The following is an 8,509-nucleotide window of genomic DNA, read 5'->3' as shown; positions in this document are numbered from 1 at the left end:
ACCGTGCACGGGCGGGTCCAGGATCCGTAAGACAAAGACCTGACCTCTGAAATTGAGGGTCCATTTCAGGCCGGTGGCAAACTGGTACACGACAGAAACGGTGATGAGATCCAACCAAAATTGAAATCCCAGCTGCAAGGATAAGGTCAGTCATTTTTATTCATTATTTTGGGGGGATTGATATCGGGAAACTGCAGTAGCAGTTTAAATCTGCTGTAGTGAGGGTAGTAATCCGTCAATAATCCAAAACGGGATCGTCATCCGGTATACCGTTTTTCAACGTTTATCTAGAGAAAACCCATGCGCCAGTATTCTAGATAAATATAAAACGGGGGGGCCGGGTGTAAGATCAAAAACGGAGTGTGGGTCTGCAATTGACTCCAGGTAGTTGAGGCCATTACCAAAAATAAACTAACTTGTGTTGAGACAGTCTGGGATTGTCAATAGTATGCAAGAATGAAGTAAACCTTTCAATGTGTGAGATAGTCAGGGATTATCTATAAAACAAACGGGGGTGAAACTTCCAAGAAGGAATAATTGTTGACTTGTGAAATAGATATATTAATCAGTCGAGAGTCATAAGAAACGGTGTTAATCTGTATACGTGTGAGACCTAATAATCTATCAACAGTCATGATATAATTATTCAAGGGTCCAAGTAAAGGACAATGGGGGGATTTCTTCTTTTTCCATCATGGGAAGTAAATCCTCAAAGGAGGTCCTGGAATTAACCGGGGATGAGAGGTATATGGAGTTAAGGGACAATGGACCCAAATGGAGAAAGGGCAAGCCCAATCTTGCATTAGGAGGAGGAGAATTAATAGTATGTGGATATTCATTTACTAACGGAGTCATTATCAGGAGGGGTATGAGAAATCATGTTGGAGGAACAGGTCACGTGTACGGGGTGATCATATGACGTCAACACATTGTATTTCGGACAAGCTCTTAGGGGTTATTACATTTGGGAAATTTAGAAGTAATATAGGATTATGGTCAAATTGACCATAGTGAGATATCAAACATGCTATGGTGAACATTCCAAATCTGGGCACTTTTATAGAAAAAAATATTCCTGTAGGGTATACGAATATTAATTGTGTGTTGGGAAATAGCGGTGTGTGAATGTGATATGACAGTCGTGTGAATATGAGAATGAGGTTATCTGAAGTTTGGAGAATAAGCTGTTGATATAATGATATATTGGGGGGTGTACAACACTGCCTGGCATAGAATAGTGTAAGATCAGTGAATAGTGACCAGTCTATAGGATTCTGGGAGGATTCTATGACTGAGGGGAGGGGTCTAGGTAGTAAAGTGATAAGTGCTGGCTTGCGCGCCCAAACACGTAGACGTACGGAGGGGGGGTGGGAGACTTAGTCTCTGATTGGGGATCATACTTAGGCAGCCTATTGGCACTGTTGAGTTGTGCGATCTTGTTCTGTGTAAGGTTTGTTGTGTTGTACCTTTGGACTTCACGTTTCGTTTCCTTTGTTGTTTTGTCGTGTGTTTATCGTTAAATAATAATATAATAATAATATGCCATTTAGCAGACACTTTTATCCAAAGCGACTTACAGTCATGTGTGCATACATTTTTACGTATGGGTGGTCCCGGGGATCGAACCCACTACCCTGGCGTTACAAGCGCCATGCTCTACCAATTGAGCTACAGAGGACCACAGACTGAGAAAAGAGCTGGAACGAACAGTCAGACAAGTGGTAGGAAAGGATTGGGCAGCTGTGAATAAACATGTACGCATATCACGCTGCGCCTTGGTCCGACCCGTCCTTCAACGAGTGTGACAGAAGATCCCACAAACGAGGACCAAGCAGCGTGCCCAGGAGCAGCAGACACCCTGGACACAGGTGGAGGAGCAGAGAGTATGGACTTGGCGGGAGATAAGAGAGGATCTGGCAAGGCAGATGGAGGCCCTGAAAGGGATCAGGGTGGAGAAGGAGAGACAGCCCCAATAATATTTTTTTGGGGGGGCTAAAAGGGTTGTTGGGGAGCGACAGAGAGGAGCCCCGACCACTGCACTCGTGGGGGCTCAAGGAGGAGTCCTCACTGGAGGAGGACGGGGCGCGGAGTGTAAAGGACGGAGACAGTCATAGTCCTCCAGCGTCGATTCCCAGTCCGGTACGCCCCGTACCTGCTCCCCGCACCAAGCCAGTGGTGCGTTTACTCAGTCCTGCCCGGCCTGTTCCTGCTCCTCGCACCAAGCCAGTGGTGCGTGTTCCCAGCCCGGCCTGTTCCTGCTCCTCGCACCAAGCCACTCCACTGGTGCCTGATCCAGCTCCGGTCAGCTGCTCCACTCCGGAGCCAGAGCAGTCCGCTCCACCGGTGTCTAATCCAGCTCCGGTCAGCGGCTCCAGTCCAGACCATGACGTCAGCCCCTCTCCAGGTTCGGGGTCTCCCACACCAGGGTACAGACGGGGCCTGGCGTATCGTGGGAGGAAGGAGAGGGGAAGCAGCGCGCCGAGGTCCAGACCAGACCAGGGGCGAAACAGGGAGGCGGAGAGTAAGAGGTCGTCACGCCCGGAGCCGGATCCGCCTCCGAGGCGGAATGCCCACCTGGCCCCTACCCTGTTATGTTTATGTTGTGCGGTCGGAGTCCGCACCTTTGGGGGGGGGTACTGTCACACCCTGACTCAGGGGACTCGTATATGTTGAGTCAGGGTGTGTATATTCCTTGTTGTGCTTTTTCTATGTGTGGTATTCTAGTATGTATATTTCTATGTTGGCCGGTGTGGTTCCCAATCAGAGGCAGCTGTCGCTCGTTGTCTCTGATTGGGGGTCATACTTAGGCAGCCTATTGGCACTGTTGAGTTGTGGGATCTTGTTCCGTGTAAGGTTTGTTGTGTTGTACCTTTGGACTTCACGTTTCGTTTCCTTTGTTGTTTTGTCGTGTGTTTATCGTTAAATAAACATGTACGCATATCACGCTGCGCCTTGGTCCGACCCGTCCTTCAACGAGTGTGACAGCTTGTGGGATCTTTGTCCTGTAAAGCTATTTTCTGATAAGTGTGGTATGTGCCAGATACTAAAACTACAGACTTGTCATTTCAATAAAGCACAGATTCTGCATTACTGACTAAAATCTAGATTTTCTGATTATAGTTCAACTATGGTTATGGGTTGTGTAAATTGATAAAACAGTCAGTGTTGATTTTGGGATGTAAGACTGGGATGTAGTAGTTTGCGGGGTTCGAATTGAACGACTCACTTTATTCAACAAGAATAGTGGGGGGAGTAAAATAATTATTTTTGTGTTGCCGAATGAGTTGATAGTTTAAAAACTACTGAGAATAGAGTTGTAATGTGGACTATTGAATTGAAATACATGGAGTCTAAGGATAACCTCCATTATGGACTAGGTGGAGGGAGAGGTATGGGTTTGAGGGGCGTCTAGACGTAAACAAACTTGAATCCATGGTAAAACAGATGCACAAGGTATGTAGACAGACTGAGAAAAGAGCTGGAACGAACAGTCAGACAAGTGGTAGGAAAGGATTGGGCAGCTGTGAAGGGAGACTGGACCCCAGGAAGGGGGGACAGAGTTATTTTACCGTGAGCTGTAGACGAAGAGTATCTAATAGCGACTCTCTGGGAAATTGGTCAGCATAATGGGAGCTTTAAGGGAAAGGGACCTAACAGAGAAGGGAAAAAATGGACAGGATCAGACGATAGAAAGTATTTTAATTGTGACAAAACAGGACACATGGCAAGGGAGTGTAAAGCTCCTCCAAGAAATGACAGACAAAGACAGTACCGCGATAGACAGAAAAGACAGAACAAAAATAGAAAGAGAGTGGAAGGTAACAGGAATAGAGGGGAAGTAAGTGAAGGGAACTGAATATTTGATGGCCACATTGGGGAAGTTTGAACCTCAGGAAGGAAGCCACATTTTAATTTATGTGGCTGATATTCTATTGGCTAATCCCACTCAAGAGGGATGTAAGAAAGATACACTCCAATTGTTAACCTTTCTGTCAGAACAGGGACACAAAGTTAGCAAAAGGAAACTTCAACTCTGGCAGAGCGATGTGATTTACTTAGGACATACCATAACTCAGGAGTGGCGAACGTTAAACTCATCCAGGAAAACTGCTATACTTGAAGCACAAAAAAACATTAAACTAGAAACAAATGATTAGCTTTTTGGGAATGATAAACTACTGTAGAGCTTGGGTACCCCATTATGCACTGCATACTGGTAAATAAAGTGATCTTATCTATGGGAAGGCAATGGCAGGCGATGATAAAATAATTTGGAACTCTGAGGTGGAGGAACAATTTATAGAGATAAAAAAGTTGCTCACTTCCCAAACAGTCTTAGCTTTTCCTAGATATGACATGCCTTTTACCCAAATGGTAGACTGTAGGGAGGGAAATATGACATTGGTCCTGACTCAGAAACATGGTGATGAGGGAGATTTTTTAGTGGACTATGAGATAAAACTTGGTTAATCACAAACAGAGAGTTATAATTATTTGTTGCTAGGCAAAGAACTTAATTGGGTCATTTCACTGTGTGTGTGGGTGAAATGGGAATCTGACCTAGGGTCGAATTGCTCGCTCTTACTTAAATCCATGGCTGTCCTACTTAATCAGAGACTGAAACCAGACTGTGGCCTTTTGCCTCTCTCCTCAAACAAAGTGGAAAGAGAGCCGGGGTTGAACAGAGTTTAAACTAAACATGAGTCTTTTTGCAAGATAAGGGATTGATTGATTGTATTACTATTGATTCTGAACTGAATAAAAGTCGAATTTAGCCACCATCATAGACAAAGGAAGTGGGCGGAGTGATAAAGAAGCAAGGGGCAGTCTCAAAAGAAGGGATATGGCATAAGAATAATTTACCAATATTACCTAAGTGATTGTTTAGATATGTGGCAATATTGACACATGGGCAGAGCCATGTGTCAACAGGGGGGATGATGGTAGATGGTAGGATTAAAGATAACTAGATGGAGGAGAGGACTAAATTCTTAAAGAAAAAAAACATTTGGGTACAGTCTAGAAAGAAAATACTAATATGAACGGTACGATTAGAGAGGGGTTAAGGAAAACACACAAGCACTGGTAGAAATAGGTTATAATGCTTACCAATAGTGTTAATGACTATAAGGATAACCCCAGATAAAACATGGACTGTCCCCATTCGAGAAAGTATTTAGAAGACCATACAGAATGCCTGAGTTAGGAGGACCAGAGCAGGCTGGGAGATAGAAACTGAGAGCACCCTAGCCGAACACATGAGAAGGTTGTTTATTAACCACACCCGTATGTCAAAGGTTTTGTGCCCCACAGGTGAACTAAAGGAGAAGGTAACCCACTCTATCCAACCAGGTGACTGGGTGTGGATCCAATCCTTAAAGAAGAAAGACTGGAAGCAGCCCCGTTGGGAAGGCCCCTATCAGGTTCTATTGGTCACCGCCTTTGCCATTAGAATAGCAGAAAGATCAACCTGGGTCCACGTTACCCACTGCAAAAAGGTAGGAACACATACAAGCACCACTGAACAAACGCAGAGTTAGAGAGAAGAACTAGACCAAAAGGGTCTGGGGATCACCTCTGTTACCGAAGATCTCCTACCCCGACCTATCATCACTGTAGTGTGTTCCTAGGGGTTGAGTATGGGGTGGTACCAAGCAGACCGACTAAGGGCAGGAGAGGGGTGGCGGTTCTTGGAAATATGGGGGACCCTGAGCTGCATCATAGTCCTAACAATCTTTTTGATGCATCCAGATCCACCACCGCCCAGCATGAATAACAACAAAACTCTACCATTGGTAAGAACTAAAAGACAGATGACTCAGGATTCCACTGAAAATGAATATTATAACATAGTGGTCAGAGAGGGACAGGATGTGGGTTTCAAAATAACTATTGCCAAACTCTCCAGTGGTTGGGGAGCATGCAATCGAAGGAAAGGTGTTCAGACTTATGCACTGTACCTCTGTACGGGACCCACTTCTAGTTGCCCTTGGGCTAAAGGGTTTAAACATGCTTGGGGAAAATATTCAGACACCTGTATACAGTGGGGAAAAAAAGTATTTAGTCAGCCACCAATTGTGCAAGTTCTCCCACTTAAAAAGATGAGAGAGGCCTGTAATTTTCATCATAGGTACACGTCAACTATGACAGACAAAATGAGGGAAAAAAATCCAGAAAATCACATTGTAGGATTTTTAATGAATTTATTTGCAAATTATGGTGGAAAATAAGTATTTGGTCAATAACAAAAGTTTCTCAATACTTTGTTATATACCCTTTGTTGGCAATGACACAGGTCAAACGTTTTCTGTAAGTCTTCACAAGGTTTTCACACACTGTTGCTGGTATTTTGGCCCATTCCTCCATGCAGATCTCCTCTAGAGCAGTGATGTTTTGGGGCTGTCGCTGGGCAACACGGACTTTCAACTCCCCTCCAAAGATTTTCTATGGGGTTGAGATCTGGAGACTCCAGGACCTTGAAATGCTTCTTACGAAGCCACTCCTTCGTTGCCCGGGCGGTGTGTTTGGGATCATTGTCATGCTGAAAGACCCAGCCACGTTTCATCTTCAATGCCCTTGCTGATGGAAGGAGGTTTTCACTCAAAATCTCACGATACATGGCCCCATTCATTCTTTCCTTTACACGGATCAGTCGTCCTGGTCCCTTTGCAGAAAAACAGCCCCAAAGTATGATGTTTTCACTCCCATGCTTCACAGTAGGTATGGTGTTCTTTGGATGCAACTCAGCATTCTTTGTCCTCCAAACACAACGAGTTGAGTTTTTACCAAAAAGTTATATTTTGGTTTCATCTGACCATATGACATTCTCCCAATCCTCTTCTGGATGCACTCTAGCAAACTTCAGACGGGCCTGGACATGTACTGGCTTAAGCAGGGGGACACGTCTAGCACTGCAGGATTTGAGTCCCTGGCGGCGTAGTGTGTTACTGATGGTAGGCTTTGTACTTTGGTCCCAGCTCTCTGCAGGTCATTCACTAGGTCCCCCCCGTGTGGTTCTGGGATTTTTGCTCACCGTTCTTGTGATCATTTTGACCCCACGGGGTGAGATCTTGCGTGGAGCCCCAGATCGAGGGAGATTATCAGTGGTCTTGTATGTCTTCCATTTCCTAATAATTGCTCCCACAGTTGATTTCTTCAAACCAAGCTGCTTACCTATTGCAGATTCAGTCTTCCCAGCCTGGTGCAGGTCTACACTTTTGTTTCTGGTGTCCTTTGACAGCTCTTTGGTATTGGCCATAGTGGAGTTTGGAGTGTGACTGTTTGAGGTTGTGGACAGGTGTCTTTTATACTGATAACAAGTTCAAACAGGTGCCATTAATACAGGTAACGAGTGGAGGACAGAGGAGCCTCTTAAAGAAGAAGTTACAGGTCTGTGAGAGCCAGAAATCTTGCTTGTTTGTAGGTGACCAAATACTTATTTTCCACCATAATTTGCAAATAAATTCATTAAAAATCCTACAATGTGATTTTCTGGATTTTCTTTTCTCAATTTGTCTGTCATAGTTGACGTGTACCTATGATGAAAATTACAGGCCTCTCTCATCTTTTTAAGTGGGAGAACTTGCACAATTGGTGGCTGACTAAATACTTTTTTGCCCCACTGTACATTTTCAATTAGGTTAACTGTACAGGGATAGGGTTGGCGAGATTGAAAAATGCTGCTAACCCACCTCAATTCACTCTAACTCCTGGGGAGTACCAGTGTTATAGACACAAGAATGGCACCAGGAATTTGGGTGATTTTAATGGATGTAAGTCAGTAGTTAATGTTACTGATCTAAGTTCAGAGGCACAGGAGAAACTACTAAACCTCACAGCCCCTGTAACCGATGTGTGGTGGGCATGTACCAGTAAAGGCCGTATAAGGCAGATATTGCCAAAAGGGTGGGTAGGTACCTGCGCCCCGGTTCTACTGGTTCAGCCAGTTAGAATTAGTCACCAGAAACCAAGGAAAGGGTTAAACAGACGTAGGAGGAGCTTTGACCAGAAGGAGAATAGCCCTATTTGGATGGATGCGATTGGGATACCAAGGGGGGTACCGGATGAATACAAAGCTATGAATCAAGTAGGGGAAGGATTTACTACCACGTTCTTTTGGTGGGTAACAATCAATAAAAATATGGATTGGATTAATTATATATATTACAACCAACAACGATTTGTGAACCAGACTAGAGATGCAGTAAAGGGGATCTCAGATCAATTATCCGCCACCTCGCTCATGACTTGGCAAAATAGGTTGGCTCTAGATATGTTGCTGGCAGAGAAGGGCGGTGTCTGTAGAATGGTGGGGGGCCATTGTTGCACATTTACCCCCAACAACACAGCACCAGACGGTACTGTGACAAGAGCTCTGACGGGGTTAACAGCTCTATGTGAAGAATGGGCTGAGAACTCAGGAGTTAATACATCTTTGATAGGGTGATTTGATTAAATGTTTGGTAAATGGAAAACCATAGCAGCCACCATCTTGGGGGCAGCCAGCGTT

This window comes from Coregonus clupeaformis, chromosome 5 (genome assembly GCF_020615455.1).
Source record: "Coregonus clupeaformis isolate EN_2021a chromosome 5, ASM2061545v1, whole genome shotgun sequence".
NCBI classification, from domain to species: Eukaryota; Metazoa; Chordata; class Actinopteri; order Salmoniformes; family Salmonidae; genus Coregonus; species Coregonus clupeaformis.
This window is presented reverse-complemented; position numbering follows the sequence as displayed.